Source organism: Nycticebus coucang, chromosome 20, assembly GCF_027406575.1.
Source record: "Nycticebus coucang isolate mNycCou1 chromosome 20, mNycCou1.pri, whole genome shotgun sequence".
NCBI classification, from domain to species: domain Eukaryota; kingdom Metazoa; phylum Chordata; class Mammalia; order Primates; family Lorisidae; genus Nycticebus; species Nycticebus coucang.
The window spans coordinates 60,016,784-60,040,789 of NC_069799.1; the positions used below are offsets into that span (position 1 = coordinate 60,016,784).

General features: G+C 44.3%; 1 protein-coding gene and 1 long non-coding RNA gene across 5 annotated transcripts in view; one reads left to right on the forward strand and one right to left on the reverse strand.

The window, feature by feature from the left end:
- The window catches only part of CAMK1D (calcium/calmodulin dependent protein kinase ID), a 392,843-nt gene that overhangs the window by 333,896 nt on the left and 34,941 nt on the right, over positions 1-24,006 (reverse strand). The window lies entirely within an intron of this gene.
- On the forward strand, positions 1,668-15,564 carry LOC128572420 (uncharacterized). The gene is made up of 3 exons (XR_008376201.1): positions 1,668-1,791; positions 8,753-9,621; positions 13,938-15,564. It is a non-coding gene; the product is annotated as an uncharacterized LOC128572420 (long non-coding RNA).

The following is a 24,006-nucleotide window of genomic DNA, read 5'->3' on the forward strand; positions in this document are numbered from 1 at the left end:
ACCTACACACACAACATACACAAGCTGCTGTCTTCTTTGTACTCCAAGTTCACTGTGAGATACGGGTTTTTGCAAAACAGAAAGTTTACTGCAATTGTCATTCAGCAAATACAAGAGCTAACATTCAGCGAAACTAATGAACATCTGTCTCCTGTTTCACCACTTCCATTCCCCCGGCCTCCCCATTAAAGAGAAAAAATTTACAAATTAAAGAACTAAACTACATATTTACTAGATTATGATTCTCAGACTTCTGGATTTCAGAAAGCTATAAAACTTCCCCCCAAATCAGAGAACTATATTAGAGCTGCCCACTCTTAATTTTTCAAGTAAGATTGGTATATCCTAACTACAATATTGTCACCACCACTGCTTACTGAAAGAGCATCTTACCATCAGAAAGTAGAGAAGACCTAATTTCAAGAGGCAAAAAAAAGGATAATCCCTTCCATTTAACACACTTGGATTTCTGGGAAAAAAAAAAAAAAAAAAAGCACACTATTTTTCTGATTTTGTTGCACACCAGTGAAAACATCGCCATGACCCAATACTGTGAGAAAATGGTTTGAAGCAGCGGTTCTCAAAGTGTGGGCTATGGACCAGCAGCCACAGCATCACCTGGGAATTTGTCAGAGATGCCAATTCTCAAGCCCCCACAACTCTGGGGCTAAAACTTAAGCACACGATGATTTAACGAGCCCGAACCTTGAAAACATGGTTAATGTATTTTTTCCTAAACAAACCATGGCAAAACTTTGGTCTAAAATATATGGTATGGCAATGGGACAGAATATTTGGAATCAGAGCTATCCTCCAAATCCAGAGATTCGATGTCCATGAACAGCAGAAATGACCAGCAACTTTTCCTTCAAACACACATGTCTGTGTCCTCCCACGCTGGGGCTCAGCATCACAGTCATTACCGTCATCTTACAATCCTGACAGCCCTTGGGGGGAAAGGGCCTGACTTCTATTTAGCACCCCACTTTGCACAGACCCATACTCAGCCTCTCAGAACCTATCCTCACAAACACAACCCAGAGAAAGGGACAAGATGGCTGACTGAAGCCAGCTTTCCAGAGAGGCTCCCATCCAGAAGGAGAGTTAAAGGACAGAAATTTAGCAAGTAACCTGGTGGATTAGAGCTGCACCAAAAGAGAAGGTTGAAGAACGCACATCAACCCCGCTGAGGCGAACTGCGACCCCACAAACACAAACAAAAGGTACAAAATCCATCACCAAGCGGATGGGAGTCCCCTCCCCCATGAGAACAGCTTGGAATGCCACATAAACAAACGAGCAGAGTTCAAGGTCCTCCCACTACACTCCATGGGAGACACCCTCTAAAAACTGGACCTACCTCCCCTACTAGGGTGCCACAGCATTCTCCTGCCAGGCATAAAACTGTACAAAACTGTATATATTCTCTACCTACAACTCTGAGCTCCCAGCACTCCCCTCCACTCTCACTCTGAGGTCTGGAGGCCTATTCCCCAGGAGTCCAGATTCTTGGGTGATTTCTTGAGGGGTGTGGACAAAGCCTAAACTGCAGCTGGTCAGTGCTGACTCTATGGCACGGGAGTGAGGAGAGGACGGTCTGCTGAGAGGGAACCATGCCAGAGCAGTGGTGCCCGGAGGCACAAAGCAGCAGCCATCTTTTGGCAACAATAGGGCTCACTCCCAGATATTCCAAAGCCACACCCCCTACCTCTCTGTGCAACCAGAGGTGGCTGGGCATCTACTTAGGTGGCAACCACCACGGAACAGATCTGGGATGGAAACACAGTCCCCGTGAGTAAAGGGTTTGTCTGAGGCGGTACCGGCCTGGGTGGAGTGCGGGGACTAGAAACGCATGTGCAGAGCCGGGAAGTTCCCAGGGCAGGCCTGACCCAGAGGACGGCTTTACTGAGCCTAAGATGCACCCGGCCCTCAGGGGATCATCAGCCTATACACAAAGGAAGGCAGGTGGCTAGAACTGACAGGTAACCGAATACAAACCTGCAGGAGCAAAGACAGGGCCTGAGGCACAGGCTCTGGGAACTCAAAACAGCTTCTCTTCTGCAGGGGAATTTAGCAGGGACAGAAACAAATTCACACAAAGTTGTTCTGTTCTGTAAGTAACATCAATCACGGGCGGGGTTGGAACTGAGTGAACACCCCCTAGCCTCCATCAAGTGCCCAAGGTTGTCAGGCCTCACCTCCCCCTGCTAGATAGAGGCAGAGCGCAGCGGCCTGGCTGAGCAGAAATAGATTTCCTTGTGATGTGGGCAGGTGCAAACCCCTGGAGTATCTGTTCACTACAGGCCACTGGGTCACAGCCCAGTGGGGCTATCAGTGACTGGGTGTGACAGAGAGGTGCAAGGTGGGGAAAGAGGCAACAACCTTCCCAGACTGATCTATTTGCTGGGTGGGCCCTCCTGACTCCACAGAGCACTGGAGCAAGCCATATCTGAGTAGTCACCAGACCCCTGCGATCCAGTTGCCGGGGATCTTTAAAACTCTCCCATCTGAGACAAGTGCTGACTGAGACAACTAATCTGGACTTTTTCAACTGAGCCAATCGCCGAGGACTATTCGGGTGGTGCCCTGGGTGTGTGGTTGTAGGAAGGTTTGATTTTCCTTTTCCAATTGTTGTCTGTGGGGGGCGGGGTGACTTAATTGCTGGTATTTCTCCACAACTCAGACTTCAACCCAGAGTAACTGTTTCACTAGGAAGGAACAGAGACCAGCTGCAAACAAGACAGAACCACTTAGCCCCACCACGCCAAAGAGGTCCACAGTTTCTCAGGGCATAGCACTGTACGGGTCCTTGACAAAGCTCTGTGAGGGGAAAAATCAAACGGTAAAACAATCATGAGGCGGAATCAGCAGAAAAACTCTGATAATATGAATAACCAGAATAGATCAACACCCCCAAGGAAAGATATGGCAGATGTAACTGAAGATCGCATTCATAAACAGCTGGCCAAGATGTCAGAAATCGAATTCAGAATTTGGATGCAAACAAGATTAATAGAATGGAGAAAAATTTGGAATTAGAAATTCAAGGACCAATTCAAAAGTCAGAATTACAAATTCGAGGAGAAATTCAAAAGTTGTCTCAAGAATTTAACGAATTTAAAGACAAAACCACCAAAGATTTAGACTCACTGAAACAAGAATTTGCAGCCCTCAAAGATCTGAAAAATACAGTAGAATCCCTCAGTAACAGAGTGGAGCAAGCAGAAGAAAGGATTTCTGACACTGAAGACAAAGCCTTTAAATGCCACCAAACTCTCAAAGAGGAAGAGAAATGGAGAGCAAAAACAGATCATTCTCTCAGAGAGCTCTGGGATAATTCGAAGAAGGCTAATATCCGCCTCATTGGAACCCCTGAAATTGATGAAGTGGCCTCGCAAGGCACAGAGGCCTTTCTCCATGGAATTATGAAAGAGAATTTTTCAGACATGCCAAGAGATTCTGAAATTCAGATAGCAGACAGCTTCTGAACCCCAGCACGACTCAGTCCGCATAAGACATCCCCCAGGCATATCATAATTAACTTCACTAAAGTTAATGTGAAGGAGAAAATTCTGGAAGCAGCCAGAGGTAAGAAATCCATTACTTACAAAGGGAAGAATATTAGAAAGACTACAGATATCTCTGCTGAAACTTTTCAAGCCAGAAGAGGGTGATCATCAACTTTTAATCTCCTAAAACAAAATAACTTTCAACCCAGGATCCTGTATCCAGCTAAACTGAGTTTCATCTACGATGGAGAAATTAAATACTTTAATGACATTCATATGTTGAAGAAATTTGCCATAACCAAACCAGCTCTTCAGGATATTCTCAGACCTACCCTCCATAATGACCAGCCCAATCCTCTACCACAAAAGTAAACTCACTCAGAAACTTTTGATCAAACTCCAACTTCCACAGTGGTGAAAGGATTAAAAATGCCCACTGGACTTTCGAAAAACTCGATACCCAAAATTTTACCAGACTTATTAATATTCTCCATTAAATGAACAGCTTACACTGTTCTCTAAAGAAGCACAGGTTGGCTGACAGGATACAAAAACTCAGGTCAGATATTTGCTGCATACAAGAGTCACACCTTACCTTAAAAGGCAAATACAGACTCAGGGTGAAAGAATGGTCATCCATATTTCAGGCAAATGATAATCAGAAAAAAGCAGGTGTTGCAATTCCATTTGCAGATACAATAGGCTTTAAACCAACAAAAGTAAGGAAGCATAAGAATGGTCGCTTCATATTTGTTAAGGGTAAAACTCAATATGATGAGATTTCAATTATTAATATCTATGCACCCAAACAAAATGGACCTCAATTTATAAGAGAAACTCTAACAGACATGAGCAACTTGATTACCTCCAGCTCCATAATAGTTGAAGATTTCAACACTCCTTTGGCAGTGTTGGATCGATCCTCCAATAAGAAGCGGAGCAAATAAATTTTAGATTTAAACCTAACCATCCAACATTTGGATTGAGCAGACATCTACAGAACATTTCATCCCAACAAAACTGAATATACATACTTTTCATCAGCCCATGGAACATACTCCAAAATCGATCACATCTTAGGTCACAAGTCTAACCTCAGTAAATTTAAAGGACCAGAAATTATTCCTTGCATCTTCTCGGACCACCATGGAATAAAAGTTGAACTCAGTAACAACAGGAATCAGCATACTTACACAAAAAAATGGAAATTAAATAACCTTATGCTGAAGGATAGCTGGGTCAGAGATGAGATTAAGACGGAAATCGCCAAATTTTTGGAACAAAAAACAATGAAGAAACAAATTATCAGAACCTCTGGGATACCGCAAAGGCAGTCCTAAGAGGAAAATTTATAGCACTGCAAGCCTTCCTCAAGAGAACGGAAAGAGAGGACGTTAACAACTTAATGGGACATCTCAAGCAACTGGAAAAGGAAGAACATTCCAATCCCAAACCCAGTAGAAGAAAAGAAATAACCAAAATTAAGACAGAATTAAATGAAATTGAAAAGAAAAGAATTATACAACAGATCAATAAATCAAAAAGTTGGTGAAGGCTACATGGAACAGTTTGATGAGAATATTTCAGATTGTATATGAAACCAGCACACTGTACCCCTTGATTGCACTAATGTACACAGCTATGATTTAACAATAAAAAAAAAAAGTTGGTTTTTTGAAAAGGTCAATAAAATAAACCTTTGGCTAACCTAACCAGGAAAAAAAGAGTAAAATCACTAATCTCATCAATCAGAAACAACAAAGACAAAATAACAACAGACACCTCCAAAATTCAAAAAATTCTTAATGAATATTACAAGAAACTTTATTCTCAGATATATGAAAATTTGAAGGAAAATGACCAATACTTGGAAGCACGTCACCTTCCAAGACTTAGCCAGAATCAAGTGGAAATGTTGAACAGGCCCATATCGAGTTCTGAAATAGCATCAACCATACAAAATCTCCCTAAAAAGAAAATTCCGGGACCAGATGACTTCACGTCAGAATTCTACCAAACCTTTTAAGAGGAACTAGTACCTATATTACTCAACCTGTTCCAAAAGGTAGAAAAAGAAGAAAGACTACCCAACACGTTCTATGAAGCAAACATCACCCTGATCCCCAAACCAGGAAAAGACCCAACAAGGAAAGAAAATTATAGACCACTATCACTAATGAATATAGATGCAAAAATATTCAACAAGATCCTAACAAACAGAAGCCAGCAACACATCAAACAAATTATACATCATGACCAAGTCGGTTTTATCCCAGGGTCTCAAGGCTGGTTCAATATACGTAAACCTGTAAGTATCATTCAGTACATAAACAAATTAAAAACCAAAGACCATATGATTCTCTCAATTGATGCAGAAAAAGCTTTGATAATATCCAGCATCCCTTCATGATCAGAACACTTAAGAAAATTGGTATAGGGCGGCACCTGTGGCTCAGTCGGTAAGACGCCGGCCCCATATACCAAGGGTGGCGGGTTCAAACCCGGCCCCGGCCAAACTGCAACCAAAAAATAGCCAGGCATTGTGGCGGGCGCCTGTAGTCCCAGCTACTCGGGAGGCTGAGGCAAGAGAATCGCTTAAGCCCAGGAGTTGGAGGTTGCTGTGAGCTGTGTGAGGCCACGGCACTCTACCGAGGGCCATAAAGTGACACTCTGTCTCTACAAAAAAAAAAAAAGAAAATTGGTATAGAAGGGACATTTCTTAAACTGATAGAGGCCATCTACAGCAAACCCACAGCCAATATTGTATTGAATGGAGTTAAATTGAAATCATTTCCACTCAGATCAGGAACCAGACAAGGCTGCCCATTGTCTCCACTGCTCTTTAACATTGTAATGGAAGTTTTAGCCACCGCAATTAGGGAAGAAAAGGCAATCAAGGGTATCCATATAGGGTCAGAAGAGATCAAACTTTCACTCTTCGCAGATGATATGATTGTATATCTGGAAAATACTAGGGACTCTACTACAAAACTCTTAGAAGTGATCAAGGAATACAGCAGCGTCTCATGTTACAAAATCAACATTCATAAATCGGTAGCCTTTATATATACCAACAATAGTCAAGCTGAAAAAACAGTTAAGAACTCTATTCCATTTGCAGTAGTGCCAAAGAAGATGAAATATTTGGGAGTTTATCTAACAAAGGATGTGAAAGATCTCTATAAAGAGAACTATGAAACTCTAAGAAAAGAAATAGCTGAAAATGTTAACAAATGGAAAAACATACCATGCTTATGGCTGGGAAGAATCAACATTGTTAAAATGTCCCCAAAGCAATATACAATTTTAATGCAATCCCTATTAAAGCTCCACTGTCATACTTTAAAGATCTTGAAAAAATAATACTTCATTTTATTTGGAATCAGAAAAACCTCGAATAGCGAAGACATTACTCAGAAATAAAAACAAAGCAGGAGGAATCACGCTACCAGACCTGAAACTGTACTATAAATCAATAGTGATCAAAACAGCATGGTACTGGCACAAAAAACAGAGAAGTAGATGTCTGGAACAGAACAGAGAACCAAGAGATGAATCCAGCTACTACTTACCGTTATTTAATCTTTGATAAGCCAATTAAAAACATTCAGTGGAGAAAAGATTCCCTATTTAACAAATAGTGCTGGGTGAACTGGCTGGTGACCTGCAGAAGACTGAAACTGGACCCACATCTTTCACCATTAACTAAGATAGACTCTCACTGGATTAAAGATTTAAACTTAAGACATGAAACTATAAAAATACTAGAAGAGAGTGCAGGGAAAACTCTTGAAGTAATCAGTCTGGGTGAGTATTTTATGAGGAGGACTCCCCAGGCAATTGAAGCAGCTTCAAAAGTACACTACTGGGACCTGATCAAACTAAAAAGCTTCTGCACAGCCAAGAACACAGTAAGTAAAGCAAGCATACAGCCCTCAGAATGGGAGAAGATATTTGCAGGTTATGTTTCCGACAAAGGTTTAATAACCAGAATCCACAGAGAACTCAAACATGTAAGCAAGAAAAGAACAAGTGATCCCATCGCAGGCTGGGCAAGGGCCTTGAAGAGAAACTCCTCTGAAGAAGACAGACGCATGGCCTACAGACATATGAAAAAATGCTCATCATCCTTAATCATCAGAGAAATGCAAATCAAAACTACTTTGAGATATCATCTAACTCCAGTAAGATTAGCCCATATCACAAAATCCCAAGACCAGAGATGTTGGCATGGATGTGGAGAAAAGGGAACACTTTTGCACTGCTGGTGGGAATGCAAATTAATACATTCCTTTTGGAAAGATGTTTGGAGAACACTTAGAGATCTGAAAATAGATCTGTCATTCAATCCTATAATTCCTCTACTAGGTATATACCCAGAAGACCAAAAATCACATTACAACAAAGATATTTGTACCAGAATATTTATTGCAGCCCATTCATAATTGCTAAGTCATGGAAAAAGCCCAAGTGCCCATCAATCCACAAATGGATTAATAAATTGTGGTACATGTACACCATGGAATATTATGCAGCCTTAAAGAAAGATGGAGACTTTACCTCATTCATGTTTACCTGGATGGAGCTGGAATATATTCTTCTTAGTAAAGTATCTCAAGAATGGAAGAAAAAGTATCCAATGTACTCAGCCCTACTATGAAACTAATTTATGGCTTTCACATGAAGGCTATAACCCAGTTATAACCTAAGAATAGGGGGAAGTGGGAAAAGGAGTGGAAGGAGGGGGGATGGGGGCGGAGGGAAGGTGATTGGTGGGATTACACCTGAGGTGCATCTTACAAGGGTACATGTGAAACTTAGTAAATATAGAATGTAAATGTCTTAACACAATAACTAAGAAAATGCCAGGAAGGCTATGTTAACCAGTGTGATGAAAATGTGTCAAACGGTCTATAAAACTAGTGTATGGTGCCCCATGAATCGCATTAATGTACACAGCTATGATTTAATAAAAAAAAAAAAAAACACAACCCAGACAGTAGGCCTCAGCCCTACCATGAGCTAAGCAGGAAAGAGCAAATGGAAAACTTTCCTGAGTTCTGTCCAGGGACAGAACAGACCCAGGAGGGCTAAACACAGACCAACAAGTAATCTATGGGTGAGAGGGATCTGGAAAATTCAGTGCCCAACACCCCCACTTTACCACAGCCTCACTCCAGGCATCTGCTGCATCTTACACCTGGTTTCATTTTTACACCCATTCCATTTTTCTTTCTCTAAAGGCTATAAAGAGGGGCGACAGTACACTGGAGTAGGCTGGGGCCGCCAAGGCCACGTGCTCAGGCTACAGGTAGCATCCCAGGAACACCAGGAGGTGAAGACGGTGATGGATGACAAGCCCCCTTTGCTGCAAACAAATGGCAAAAGAACACATCTGTGTTGTTGGGTCCCTGGTCTCCAGCCTTCCACTTTGAACTGTCTGACCCAGCGTCACTGGTGAAACTCGTCCACTCTGAAAGATTCAAACCTCCAGCAAGACCACCCAGAGACATCAGCAGATGTTCCGCCTTGGTTTTGGAGTTATTTTTTATTATTCCTCACTATTATCAACAGCATGGGCATAAGAACCAGATAGGACAGGGGTTCCCAACCTTTTTGGCACCAAGGACTGGTTTTATGGAAGACAATTTTCCCAAGGACAGAGCAGCAGGTCTCACAGGAGGCAGAGCCCAGGCAGTGATGTGAAAGATAGGGACCAGCTGTAAACACAGAAGAAGGTTTACTCCCGTTGTGTGGCCCAGTTCCTAAGAGGCTACAGATTGGCACCAGTCCACAGCCTCAGGGGCTGGGGACCACAGAGGTGAAACATCACTATCAATTAAAATCATTTAGAAATGTTTCTACTGAAAAACTTGCGGCGGTTTTTCTCCCCATTTACACAGGGTAAATGAAGGGTGGATACAGTGGCGTCTCATTACAGCACACACTGGACGGATGGTCCTGCCATCTGCCCTGGGAGTCACATAAACCAAATGCTGACGGCCTGGCTGCAGGAACACACACAGTGGTTGGGCAGCTGCTTCTGCAAGACCACACAGATGAAAATCACAACATGAACTCACATCGTATAAGCACAATCTAAAGCTCTAAGGTAAAAGTTTAAGTTCTTTTTTAATGAAAGCCAGAAACTTCTGAGGCTGGGCTCTTGGCATTTCGCCAAGGCTTAGCTGTAAGCCTGGAATAAGAATGTAAGAGGTGAAGGGCTGGCTGAGGTCATCATGTCCCGGGAATGATTACTGTGAGCCTAGACAGGCCCCAGCACTCCAGGAGCTGATGTAATGTCAGGGGCTCCCCTGAAGCAGATGCAAAGCTTAATAAATTAATGAAATACGTTAGATTTTTGAGCACATATTTCAATGTAAAAAGGGATCTATGCAGGCAGGGAAGGTACAGGCTTACCATGCACAGTCTAGAAATGTCACTGGCTCCCGGGGCCACCATACCACATCATTACATGCTGCTGCCTTTGGCAGTGAGTACAAATGCCAGAAAAGCAAGAGGGAAACTCTGCAGAGATGGCTGAAGGTGATCAGTAAAAGAGAGCAGGATGCAGAGTATTTTCCGAGACAAAACTGAGGCCCAACAAAGTTCAGGCTGCACCTAAGGTCCAGCATGGCTCTGCTATCAGTCTCAACACTAAACGTGTGTCACTCTAGCTAAGAGGGAACTGATAGCTGCTGTCAAACACGTCATATCTACACCCCGCTGCCTTCTCAGACTGGATGTGTCCTCCTTTGATTTGAGAAATAAACAACAAAAAAAATTATCAATTCACTCTCCCCAGGGAACAGCCCTTCAGAGATGTAATTTTTTTTTTCCCCTGTGCATTGCTTCAGCTCTGTGAGACACATTTATCACAAGGAGACAGATACGAGTCTGTTTTGAGCAGACGCCAAGAGTAACTCCAGACAATATTCAGCTTTAAGAGGACTGGCTTTTCCTCTAAACATTTTTGGGGCCAGAGGCCAAGTCCCTGCAATGCCACCCCTGTGCCCATATAATCTTCAGACATGTTCACCAACCATATGACCTCACTTACAAAACACAGAAATATACACACTCAAGAAAATACTCATACTTGCACAGCCACACATACTCCCACGCACCAGGAAACGGCATTGCTGGCTTATAACCACCATCGAATAGTTCAAAATTGCTAATAAATTCAAGAAATATTTACCAGCAATATGGCAGGCCAGTTAGTCTGAAGAGCATTATGGGAAAAGTATTAAGAAAATAAAAAGTATATATATAATCAATATTTCAAGTAATATGCATAACAAAGTGTATTATATCCATACCATGAAATATTATTCAACCTTAAAAAAGGATATGGTCTGACCCAAGCTATGACATGATGTACCCAGAAGGCATTTATGTTAGTGGTGAAAAAACTCAACCACAAAAGAACATGATATGATTCCACTTAGGAAGGACTGAGAATGGGCAAATTGTCAGAGACAGAAACAGATTAGAGCAGAGATTGTCAGCCACACACTGTGAAAATTTTTAAAGACCGTTAATTAAAGTATTTTCAAAAGAAATTCAAAGCACAGTAAGTATATATTTTTTTTAACTCTTTTTTTGATCAACATAATTTAAGTGTGCCTCAGAAGTTTAACTATAAGCTGAAGTGTGCCACGAGATAAAAAAGGTTGAAAAACACTGGATTTGAGATTACCAGGGACTGGAGGCAGGGGGACGAGGGAGTAACTGGGGACTTATTGCTTAATGGGTTCAGAGTTTCTGTTTGGGATAACGAAACCGGTTTGGAAATAGGAGTGATAATTACATAATCTTGTGAATGTCCTAAATGTCACTGAACCACCCACTTAAAAATGGTTAAAATGACAAACTTGATGTTAGATATATTTTATCACAATTTAGAGAGAATTCCTATTTCTTTCTTTCCTTCTTTGGGATGCCATTTCTCACTCCTCCCTTTCTCCCCTCTCTCTTTCTAAACCATAAAATAAACTTATACTTTTATACCTTAAAAAGAAGAAACCGAGAGAAAGAATAAGGTGCAAAAAATCAAGAATTAGCATTTTCTAAATGGATGGACTGTACAACCTTTGAATTTACACCTCACTCATAAAACTACTTGGAAAAAAAAAAAAGATTTCAAGCTGCACAGAGGGAACATGCCTCCCGCTTGCCTCTGTCCTAGCACTTACCACAAGATGCACTCATTTTATTCACCTGTGTACAGAGTCCTACCGAGAGCCCAGTTCCCCTCCTACCCATGAGTAGGGGCCAAGTTCCCAGTGACAGGACCCTGAGGGTCTTGCTCATCTAACTCACAGCACCTAGCTGAGTGCCTGCTCAGGGAAGGTGCTAAGTATCTATAGGATGAGTAAATATTAATTCTCTTTAAATGAGTAAATGACACAAGTAAATAAGGCAATAAAGAGACAAAAATGACAAAAGAGAGAAAAGAGACCTATGTCAATTGAAAAGGATGAGCACAGAAAGTGGCAGTGCATGGGCCTGTCACTGTTGGACACTGCCAGCAGCCCCCAGAGGAGAACTCTTAGCTCCAGAGTCCGCAAAGCTTCCCCACCGGAACCGGAAGCTTCACACTGTGCTGGATAGAAACACAGATCTGACATCGTACCCATCTTTGGTTCCAAGCAAAATTCCCACAAGCAATTAAAATGGATGATGCCTAAGGCCGGGCACGGTGGCTCACACCTGGGAGGCAGAGGCGGGGAGATGGCCTGAGCTCACGAGTTCGAGACCAGCCTAAGCTAGAGCGAGCCCCCCACCCTGCCTCTAAAAATAGCCAGGCTGGCTTGGCACCTGTAGCTCAGTGGTTAGGGCACCAGCCGCATACACCCAGGCTGGTGGGTTCGAGCCCGGCCCGGGCCTGCTAAACAACAATGAGACCTGCAACCAAAACATAGCCAGGTGTTGTGGTGGGTGCCTGTAGTCCCAGATACTTGGGAGGCTGAAGCAAAAGAATTACTTAAGCCTAAGAATTTGAGGTTGCTGTGAGCTGTGATGCCACAGCACCCTACTGATGGCAACATAGTGAGACTGTGTCTCTAAATAAATAAATAAAAATTTAAAAAATTAAAATAGCCAGCCATTGTGACAGGCACCTGTAATCTCTGAGGTGAGGCAAGAGCTACTTGGGAGGCTAAGGCAAGAGAATTGCTTGAGCCCAAGAACCTGAGGTTACTGTGAGCTATGACACCACAACACTCTACCAAGGATGACAGAGTGAGATGCTGTCTCAAAAAAAAAAAAAAAAAATGGACAATGCCTGGAGGATGCCTAAGTATCATGGCTGTGGTTTCCAACACAACATTCAAACACTAGAGAAGTGACCGCCATGCTCCTGTGGAGAAATTTTGTTTTTATTTTCCCCAGAAGATCTGTTTCTTGGGGGAGGGGAAAGTACCCAGACTCTGAACTACCATAAAACACTCAAGATAAAACTCCCCTACTTCCTCGACAGTCAGAAGTAGCCAATCGAAACTCCTCCCCGATTTAATATTCAATCAACCCGTCTTCCTCCCAGCCCTGAAACAGCCTGTGCGGTAGGAGCTGGTTACTCTCTGCGCTCAGAATCTCAGGGAACCTTCCAGAAGGGGTTACCTTGAAATAATAAAGGCTGGAGTTGTAGAGGACAAGACAAAGCTGTGAGACGGCAGAGCAGACAGTGCAGGGGGCAGACAGGCTGGACGTGGTCACCAAAGACCCTTCGAGGTGCCTGAACTTTCCAGCTGCGGAGGGAGCCAGGAAGAAATGGGAAGGGTGGCAGGGCCTTATGTGATGTCCAGGGGCTCCTTCCCCCGGCAGTGGGAGTTTTAAAATGGGGAACAGGTGACAGATCCTGCTTTACCCGGTCCCTCCCCTGGCTCGCACAGGCCCAAGAAGCCGGCTTCGCCTGGGCTGCCCGGGCAGGACTGGGCCCCCTCTGCCCTCTTCCCCCAGTCCCAACACAGTGGAGAGATCTGGAAAGGACAAAGAGAGAGGCTGGAGGATGGCGGTGCAAGAGGACTGATTAGAGACCCAAGTTAGAATCCGGGGACAGCTGAGGAGAATCACGGGCTGCGGGGACAGAGGCGCAGAGAAGGCAGACTGGAGATCGGGGCGCGGAGGGAGCAGAGCAGGGGTCCCCGACAGGGCCACATCTGAAGATTGGAGAGGCGACATGGCAGCAAGGGACCCGAGCTGGCCTCTGTCTCCTCCACAAAGAGTCAGGAAACGTAGGGAACAAGCGTGTGAGAAAGCACCAGAATGGCCCGTGCGGCCACGTAGGGTCAACAGAGGCACCGACTCACCACCCGGCCTCGAGGCGGCCCAGGTCGCGTCAGAAGCGCGATTCTGCAGAGAATCCAACAGCTTCGTTTCTTTAAAAAAATCCTTTGACAGATACTAACGTGTATTCTCCTCTAGGGTCTTTACTGGTTCACTTGGTGTCTGGTGAGCTGGGATAGTTCCTAAGAAGGCATGGAACTGCTTCCCCCATGGGATGAGACTAACCACCATCTGGAAACAAGTGGGGCCTGTGTGGCTCGTCCCCTCGGGGCGCAGTTCAGACTTGAGCCGGAAGAATCATCCTGACCAGCGCGCACACCGTGCGCATGCGTGCGGCGGGGGGCGGTGAGTTGTTTTTTTCCCCAACTGGTCAACCCCTAATCCCAGGGCCGTTCCATTTATGCACACACTGAACTTATACCTTTCAGGAAGAAGTCCTGAGTGTCTCCTCTGTGCCAGACACCCTTGCCGGCAGCATCAGTGTAGAGGAGGCAGATACCATCATTTGCCCTCTCCCCTGCCCATCTCCAAACATTCCTAGAGGACTGTAATTTCAATATTTGGAAATACATAAACAACTTTAAAGGGCTGGTAAATTATCACTAAGCAGTCTTGTTGGACCTGATTTAAAAAAACTACTTGTCATAAACATTTAACTACACGTGCCAATATTAAAGTTAAGTGTTTGCTCTTTGGAGTAGATTAAATAATAGGTCTGCGTCACGTTGATACCATGAGTTTGCTCGGCAAACTGTTTCATAGACACTGGCTCCAGTGAACTTCGGCCTACCAGCCTTGACTGTCACCTGGCATTGCAAATTTATGGGGGTCTCGGTTAATGAGCTTTTACTGGGATCTCTGACATGGTGCTTATAGAGCAAGATAATTACAGGTGTTAATTGTTCAGTGTTTGTATCTGCCAGACTGTGACTAATTTTTTAAGATAGCTGCTATGACTGTGGGCATGTGAGTCAATACACAGACACTGCAAGCAAACACTGTGGTTTGTCGCTAGCTCCCTGCTGCCTCCAGACTGAACATTAAAATGGTGTACATTAGGCCTGGAGAATGGTGTTTTCTACAAGGAACATAACACCAAGGCTCTCTGGTCACAGCAACAGTTATCTCGGCCCTAAATCCACACTGGAGACACCTTACAAAGCCCTGATGTCTCTGGCCACGCTAGTGACTTAAACTGACATCTGCAAAATGAGCTGCTTGGACTGCAGCAAGCTGTAGACGTCCCCAAAACAGGAACTGAGAGCACCTATATTCAGAATTCCAAAAGCCCCAACAGAAACCACATATTCACCCATAATTTGATGGCTTAGGGCAAAGCATCATAGGCTTTGGACTAGAATCACGTCAACTCAGTGCACAGCGGCCATGGTGACACACCCAGAAGCTCTCTCCAGCAGCTTAGTCACTCCCTTACCAATAAAAATATAAAGGAAATTAGTGAATGCATAAAAATACAATTTTCTTGGTTCTTGTAAGTTAAAAGTTGATCTCCATGATCCTTCTGTTAAAACTCCACAACTCCAACTTCCATAGGAAGTTATTCATACCAATCTTGCACAGCCCTGTACAACACATAATTAACAGTTAAATGCTTTTCTTTCTTAGCTTTCCTACACCCAGTTAAATCTTTGCAACTAATTACAGGTGAATCTATTTATAAGGTGTGCGTATTTCCGAAAGACTCAGATGCAGTTACCTGTTCTGTGTCAATATTAAGCAAAAGTCTGGATTGGCTCAATTAGCAGTTTCTTTGTCAATTTCCCACTCTTAGAAAAGCTCAATAGATAGACACCTATTTTTGTCTCTTTGACAAAAGAGACAGGAAAGTTTCCAATTGGCCCCAATGCAATCACCTGCCATAAGACACCACCAGCTGGGAAGCCAGGTGTCTTCCCAGCATCAGCCCTTCTTTGAGGCCTTTTACAGGGGAGCAGTTGAAATGCTGGGAAGGAGGGAAAAAAGCCCTTGAAAGTTCAATGTATTGGCTTAGCACCCATTGCTCAGTGGTTAGAGCGCCAGCCACATGCACCAGGGCTTGTGTGTTCAAACCCAGACCGGGCCTGCTAAACAACAATGACAACAACAACAAAAATAGCCAGGTGTTGTGGCAGGCGCCTATAATCCCAGCTAGTTGGGAGACTGGGGCAAGAGAATTGCTTAAGCCCAGGAGTTGTAAGTTGCTGTGAGCTGTGATGCCACAGCACTCTAGGGTGACAGCCTAAGGCTCTGTCTCACAAAAAAAAAGTTCAACGTATTATATAATATAGTTGATTACAATAGAGATTACTGTTAATAATAAACTATTAGTTTAAAATGGGTTGCATTTTTGCAAACGAAATACTTTTAAACACACTAACAGAGAGCTTTTCACCCCACTCTCTGCAGGGATTCCACGGTGCACCCTTTCATAAATAAAAAAAATCTCTTAACAAACCAATTCTGAATCCCAGATTTATATTTAGTTGTAAAATTAGAGTCTTTATATAAAATCTGTTCTCATCAATACGTGGAGAGACAATTTTTCTGAGTGCCTACTCTGCCAAGAGCTGGGCTAAGAAACACGGTTAATGACCTAGCCTAATCCTCACAGTTAGAGTGGGATCTATTATCACCCTTATCCAAGAAGCACAGAGCAAGGACCTGCCACGTTCCTGTCCCATGAAGGGCTAATGAGGTCCACCTGAAGCCACCACTGGTGTTCTCAGCCACTCTGCAATTCTGCAGGGCAGATGACCAGGTGAACAGGATGAGGGGTGGGTGACAGCTTGTCTTAAGTCACTTTCGAACATCAGCCCTCAGTCTTTTATTGCATCTGGCTTCATGTGCCCACACTGGTCCTCAGACCACAATGTTACGGCTTTTTCTTCCTCCACAGTTTGCTCCTTGGTTCTTTTCTATAATAAACAGATCAACATTAAATTGCTTAAGAAGGTAATGCAGGCAAAAATAAGCTAAAAACCCCACAACTTCTGCCCAAACATCCAAGCATGAGACCTCCCACCCCTCTCTCTCCAACTGATGATCCCAAATCCAAAATTATCCCAAAGAGGCAGACGTGACGGCCTGTGACCCTTCTGTCCCACTTCTCTACCCCGTATCCTCATTTCAGACAGTCATCTCTTTCCAACTACCCCATTCCAGGACTCCAAGAGCAATGTGACTGGTCGCCCTGACACCAATCTTTATTTTTTTGAGACACAGTCTCACTGTGTCACCCTTAGTAGAGTTCTGTGGCATCGTAGCTCACAGCAACCTCAAAACTCCTGGGCTTAAGTGATTCTCTTGCCTCAACCTCCCAAGTAGCTGGGACTTCAGGCACCCACCACACACCTGGCTATTTTTAGAAACGAGGTCTTGCTCTGGCTCAGGCTGGCCTCAAACCTGTGAGCTCAGGCAATCCACCCGCCTCGGCCTCCCAAGTGCTGGGATTACAGGTGTGAGCCACCGCGCCTGGCCCCTGGCACCAGTCTTATATTTACCAACCATAGCACCAAAGTAGACTTTCAAACACACAAAAAGACGGACCATGGGGTGGCACCTGTGGCTCAAGGAGTGGGGTGCCGGCCCCATATATCAAGGGTGGCAGGTTCAAACCCAGCCCCAGCCAAAAAAATTAAAAAATAAAGCAAAAAGACGGACCATGTTTGTTGCTCAACTCCCCACTGACAGGATAAAACCAAACCACTAAAGTGTGACATAAAGTTACTGACAACCAGAGCCCCATTCCAGCTTCTCCTCTCACTGATAGCTGTTTGTGCCTGAACCCCCAAGCAGACCCCATACTTGTTCACCCTTTGTCTTAGGTCCAACTTGGGCCACCTGCTGGAAGCCCCCTTCCTTTGCTCAGCTAGTAAACTCCTAATCTGTACCTCAAATCTCAGACCCAGCATACCACCCCCAGAAAGCCTTCCCTGACTCCCCCAGGCAAACTCAGACACACCATGATCACCCTCTCTGGAGGCTCCTTGCAGGAGTTCCCCGCTGACCTCATGGGAGCCCCCAGGCCCTGCCGGCCTCTTCACACTGTCACATTGATCCTTCCCCAGAAAAGTATGCTCCCTGAACCCAGGGCTCACACGGGGTGTCTCTGTACCCCAGCTCCCTGCATGGGCTCAGACTGATTTAAAAAATTACCAAAGACCACACACATGGTTAAGAAAGAAAATCACTGCTACTATAATCTACTGAGGAGGGAGCAAACTTAGAATCTGATTTGAGCTTTTTCTATTATAAAACATTCTACAAGGGAGAGAGGTGAAAAAAAAAAAAAAAAAAACATTCTACAAGGGAGAGAGGTGAAAACAGGAATGGAATTCCTAGACCAGAGATTTGTCCCAGAAAGAGGAGAGGGATCAAACAAGAAGCCTCCGTCTTATGCTGGGTAAAGGGTCTGAGTCCCCACCCACAAAACCCAAAGTCCCCACTGTAGATTCCACAGGCATAAAGTCACATCTCAAAATACACCCTGCCCAGGAATAGAAATTTCTCCAAACCATGACCATTCCATGTTATGTAGTATTTAGTAAGGATTAATGGCTGTGGGACTAGAGGTTATTAAGGAAAAAAAAACTTTAAGCTACATGAAATCAAAGAACAAATGATGGCCCTGAATGTAAATTAGGAGGCCTGTGTAGCCTCCAAACGTCACATCACTCTTCTGAGATCTTTCATCTTCCGGTGACACAAGCTTTAGTCAAACAGTAAAAGAGTAACTCGAATGCTATTCTCCTGACTCAGCCCTCCATCTGACTGCTCAGACTTCAGACACGCAGCAAGAAGCAAGTTCATGGTGAAGTTTAAATAGCAAAGGCATTTGCCATCATTATTCTTTGGGCTGCACTCGAAAGACTTTCTAATGGATGCTGCTCTGTTAGGGAACTGCTTCCAAAGACTGTCTTGTAAAGTAAAATAAAACCCTTGTTACTCCCTTCAAATTCTGAGTGAAACACCTGCCTACTAGACATCACCCTGAAATTATTTCTTAAACTCCTTAAGTCATGACATCCATGTGCAAATCTCATATGGTCAAGTCTCCTTATAGGCATGAGTTTACGTTTTTACAAAGTCACTGAGAAGACTGAATTAGCAAACCTTGAACCATTGTCCTAGGGGAAAACACAGGACTAGGTTCCTACAGGCCTCTGGTCAGCTAATCAATACATAAGCTTGCTTTACATGTGTTTCTCTTAAAGACACTTTGTTTAATATACAACAGCTCTGATGGCCATTCCAGAAAAAGAGTTCCAAAATTGCTTTGAAGAACAGACAAGTACTGGCACTGGTGCACAGCTTCCCAAGGGGAGGACCTCCAAGAGGACCGTGGTGATGGTCAACAATGAGGGATGCAGCACGTTTTCCAGGACGCGTTCATGAACTTTGTTATCAGACCTCCTATATTGTTGATTTGTTAGTAGTGAACTCATAGTCACCAACACCACAACTCAACATCTGAACGAAGCTTCTGGAACACATTTTTCTATGTAGGACGCATCAAAGCCTTCTCACACTTAGGAATGCTATCCAGCACTTAAACATTCCATGCAGAGCCATTTTAAACAGCAAAATTACCCACAGAAAAGCACAAAAATGGGGCACTAACCAGACCACAAAAAGGATGCATTTGGAGCATGAGAGCTGAAACAAGAAATCAGAGCACCACCGCGTGACCTCACTTGGGGGTGTGCATGTCGGGTGACTCACCTCTGCACATATGTGCCAATGACCACAAAAGCACCTCCAGTACTGTTTGGGACGTTATAAATAAGTTTAGTGAGATGAATTCGCAAATACAGAACCCATGAAAAATGAGGGCGGACCGTAGTTTGGTTTACATTTAAAATGTTAATGTAACTAACTTACTGCCAAGCCTTCGCATCCCAGTAGTAAGTAGCATCTATCCATGGACACGTAAAACAATTAATAGAAAAAGAGACCCCAAAAGCTCCATGTATTTCATGAGGAGATGTATTTCCAAGTAAATTCTATACTCCCCTCTTAATATATTTATCAGAATTTATAAGGTCTTCATTTTATTCATGTGTGCAATAGTCATCATAATGATAACTCAACACAAGAATTTTAAAAATATTTAGACCCTTATATCCACAGGAAATTTAATTTAAAGGTATGTACATATTTTTTCAAGGACAAATATAATACACTAGGATAAAATTCTGTGGGAATAGGCTATGAATCTAAAGGAGAAAAAGAAATAATTGAGGTAGAAATTCTGGTGGTTAAAGAAGAGCTTATTCTGGTGCTTTTTAAATGGATAATGGTGGGTACCAACTCTCTACGGTATTTAGATTCCGCCGGTTACATTTAAAATAATGATGTAACTGTTTCATTTAAAGATGCCAATATTTACAGTAAGCTGGAAATAACATCCTTTGCCACTCTTAAGTTATGATGAGAAATTCTGGCTATCAGCTCGAAGTGTGGGAGGGGGCAGATTTACAAAATTACAACTTTAAAAAATTACTTTAGGGATCGGGAGAACAAAAGGCTCTCAAAAAGCCGCCCCTTTAGACTCGTCAGAGGGAAGGCTGCCAGTCTCCGCCAGCAGAGTTCAGCTCTTTCAATTAGCCCCTTTAGACTCTTCAGAGGGAAGGCCGCCAGTCTGTGCCAGCTCTTTACATTTTTCAAGAGAAGCTAGAAATCTGGATTTTTCTATGTATGATTAACCTGAGGGTTTTGTTTTTTTTTTTAATATGTTGGTTCGAAAGATTTTAAACAATGTGCTGGCCAGACGGAACACATCTACAGGCCAACCGTTTTCCTGCTCCTACAGCTCTAAGCATCACTCCCATCAACTTTTCTAGACATTTCAAGGAGATTCCCTCTTTCCAGAGACCTTCACCAAGCCTCCCTCGCCTACCAGGCACTGGCGTAGGCTCAGGACCACAGAGGTGCCCAGAACACCTGCCCTGCCCTCAAGTAGGACACAGCCTGATTTGCAACCCAGTCTGTTAAAGGCAGCCCTAAACTTGGGGCCTGTGGGAACCACAGCCACAGGATCCCTGCTCGGGCAGATCAGTAATAAATGGTTTTATCTATGAAGGCTTGAGGGGTAAAGAGAAGATAGGACTCTACACTGGCGATGTGGCGAGGGCAATGAGGCCGGCACAGCGGACAGGACCAGAGATCGTGGCTACCCTCGGACACATGAAAGAATGCCCACAGCAAGATAAAAACCAGCCCCGCTCCTCATTTTCAGCTCGTTATGTTAAAAACAGGCAGATGATGGAAATAAACCATTGAGACAAGATCCAAAAATAATCCGAACTGGGTGCCAAAGCTCATATGAAAATCCTTATTTTAATCACTTCTGTAAGGCAGCTGAAAGGTATAGACACCAAAACTCAGCTTGTGAGGCAATCAACTGAATCTGCTTCTTTGAAAGATTAATTAAAACTGAGATTACCAATGGCTGCAGAGAAGCTGGGTCAGTGGATGGGGCCGGGTGGAGATGACAGATAAATTGTTTTAAAAATCACACAAACACAGCTGCAGGCCCAACACAGAGACGGCGCATAAAATCTGCTTCTTCCTGGTCCCAGTGTTCAATTGCTATAGGGATGACTCGAGTTAAAAAGCCCAAAGCTCACACGGACAGCATGTGGCCAGGCTTCAGCACACCAGGTAAGGAGCCTGCTCTGCAGCCGTGACCATGGTCCGGAAGTGTCCAGGTCTACCAAGCTGAGCCAGCAACAGGTGCGGCTGGACAGTCACTGTTGACCTCCACTCAAACAAGCTCTTCAGGTGCTCACTGTGGAAAACGCAAGGATCTGCCGGGCTGCAGCCAACACCAGAAATACAGATAAGAAGAAACCCAGTAAGAAGAGATGGAATACTATCTCACACGGTCCCTAGGCCACAGGGGGCCTGCAAGGAAAAAAAAGTCTTCTCCAATATAGGCAATTCCCCAGTTTCAAACGAAGATGGGTTCTGAAGGATTGTTAAGTTGAATCTGTATGTAAGTTGGAACTGATACACTTAACTATTACCTGTAATAGCCTTCCTAAGTACAAGCCGTACGTCAGTCAGATGTTTGTAACTCGGAGACCGTCTGTATTGGGGAGCTCCTTTTTTTTCTGCCTACAGCAAAGAGATTAAGCAGGAGACTCATGAAAATCAAGGTCAGAGGACCTGAACGAGCCGATTACTGCTGGGCAGAACCCTGAGAGAGAGAAGGCTCCACCCCCAAGTTCTCAGAGGAATGGTGGGAGTTGATGGAGGGACAGCAGGCAGCAGAGGACAGACTGTCCTCCCCCCAGGCCACATGGCCACCTAGCAAATTCCGCTGCAGACTCCAGGTTAAGGAGCTCCAGACTGGGGGCTGATAAATACTCAAAAACCAACTATTCCCAGCAAGCTTTCCCCCAAAGCTGACACAGGTAAAACATCCCCCCCATTGCACTGGGTGTCATTCCTTGAATTCCACTCCTATCCTGGTGGCCCTAGTACGCCACTTGATCTAACTCTCTCTTCCTACCCACACAGGGAAAGATCATACAAAAACTTAATTAGCCCAAGGATGAAGGGCTCAACTGCCTCAACTACAACTTGAACTTTACCGTAGAAACACAAACAATGTAACCTAATCATCTGTGCCCTCATATTAATCTGAATTTTTAAAAACATAAAATACTTTTTAAAAACTTCATTAGCAGATAACCCCAGCAAGCCTCCCCTTCCATCATCTCAGTCTCCTGGTTCAGCAATTCTGGATGCCTGTGAAATCCCCTCGGCATACCACATTTTGATTTTTACAGGATATTTCGTCCGTGCGGATCAAGAATGCCAGGGATCCTACAACTGCCTGGGAAGGGAAGAGACTCAAAACTCAGGGAAATACATGTGGATCTCAAATGTGCCATTAACACCACAGTACAGGTCCTGGAGCTGGCCTGGCTTCATTTCCCCATCTGTGAAATGGGAATAAGCAGAGCCTACAATACAGGGTGGTCACAGATAGTCAATGAGCAACTACTGGCAAAACACTCGGAACAAAATCTGACAGAAAGCATCCCATATTTAAATAAACCTAACTGCTCTATTTACCATGGAGAAGCAGCCACAAAGTACATCTCAGCCCCCAGGGAGCAGCCCCTGGCCCTGTCACAACCCATGCATAGCAGCTCCTCCTCCCCTGCCACACAGCACAGGCCTCCTGGCTAGGGACCCTCGTGCCGGCCTTTTGACAGTCCTCTCCGGCCACAGGTCCCTCAGGCTTCAAGCCCCTGCCCCAGATGCTGAGGTCAGTTTCTAAGCCCTATCTGTGCTCAAATCTGAATATGAACTAACATTATCAAAATTTTGGCCTGGTACTCAGAGCCATCATGACCTGAGCCCTCACCCACCTTTCACACCTGGCTTCCTACCCCTTCCATCGTGCCAACCTAGTGCAATTTCCTCCCACCCTTGACGTCACCTCCCTTTGGTCCCTGCCCCTGGCTGCCTAAAACCCCTGGGATTTCCTGAATTCTTGCCCAATAGGTGACTCTTGGTGGATGGGGGCTGCTTGCCAGAGAACCAATCAGGTGATGGGAGGGTTGGAACTTTCCCTCCAGAGCTGAGTCAATCATCAATGACCAGTGATTTCATAACACACCTACGTGATGGGTTCTCCATAAAAACCCTACCCGAGGGGGCCCGGGGAGTTTCTGGGTTGCACGTGGAGAGGCTGGGAGACACACCTGGAGAGGTATGCAGTCTCCACCCACACCGTGCCCTCAGCGTCTCTCCCAGTTACAGGCTTCATCATAAAACTATAAACATAAACGGGGTGTTTCCCTGAGTTCTGAGAGCTTTTATTGCAATGACCAAACTGAGAAAGGGGTCACAAGAACCTTTGATTTACAGCCAGTTGGTCAAAAGCACAGGTCACAGTCTGGAGTTTGCAGCTGGCACCTGAAGTGGGGGGCTGTCTTGTGGGACTGAGCCCCCAACCTGCAGGGTCTGAGCTAACTTCACATAGAAGGTGTCATAACTGAATTATAGGATACTCACAAAGTATCCTTAAGAGTTGGAGAATTACTTAATGGGAGGGAAAACCCTACGCATTTGGGTTCAGAAGTGCAGTGGTAGGCTCGGCGCCTGTAGCTCAAGCAGCTAAGGCGCCAGCCACATACAACAGAACTAGCGGGTTCAAACCCAGACCGGGCCTACCAAACAACAACAACTA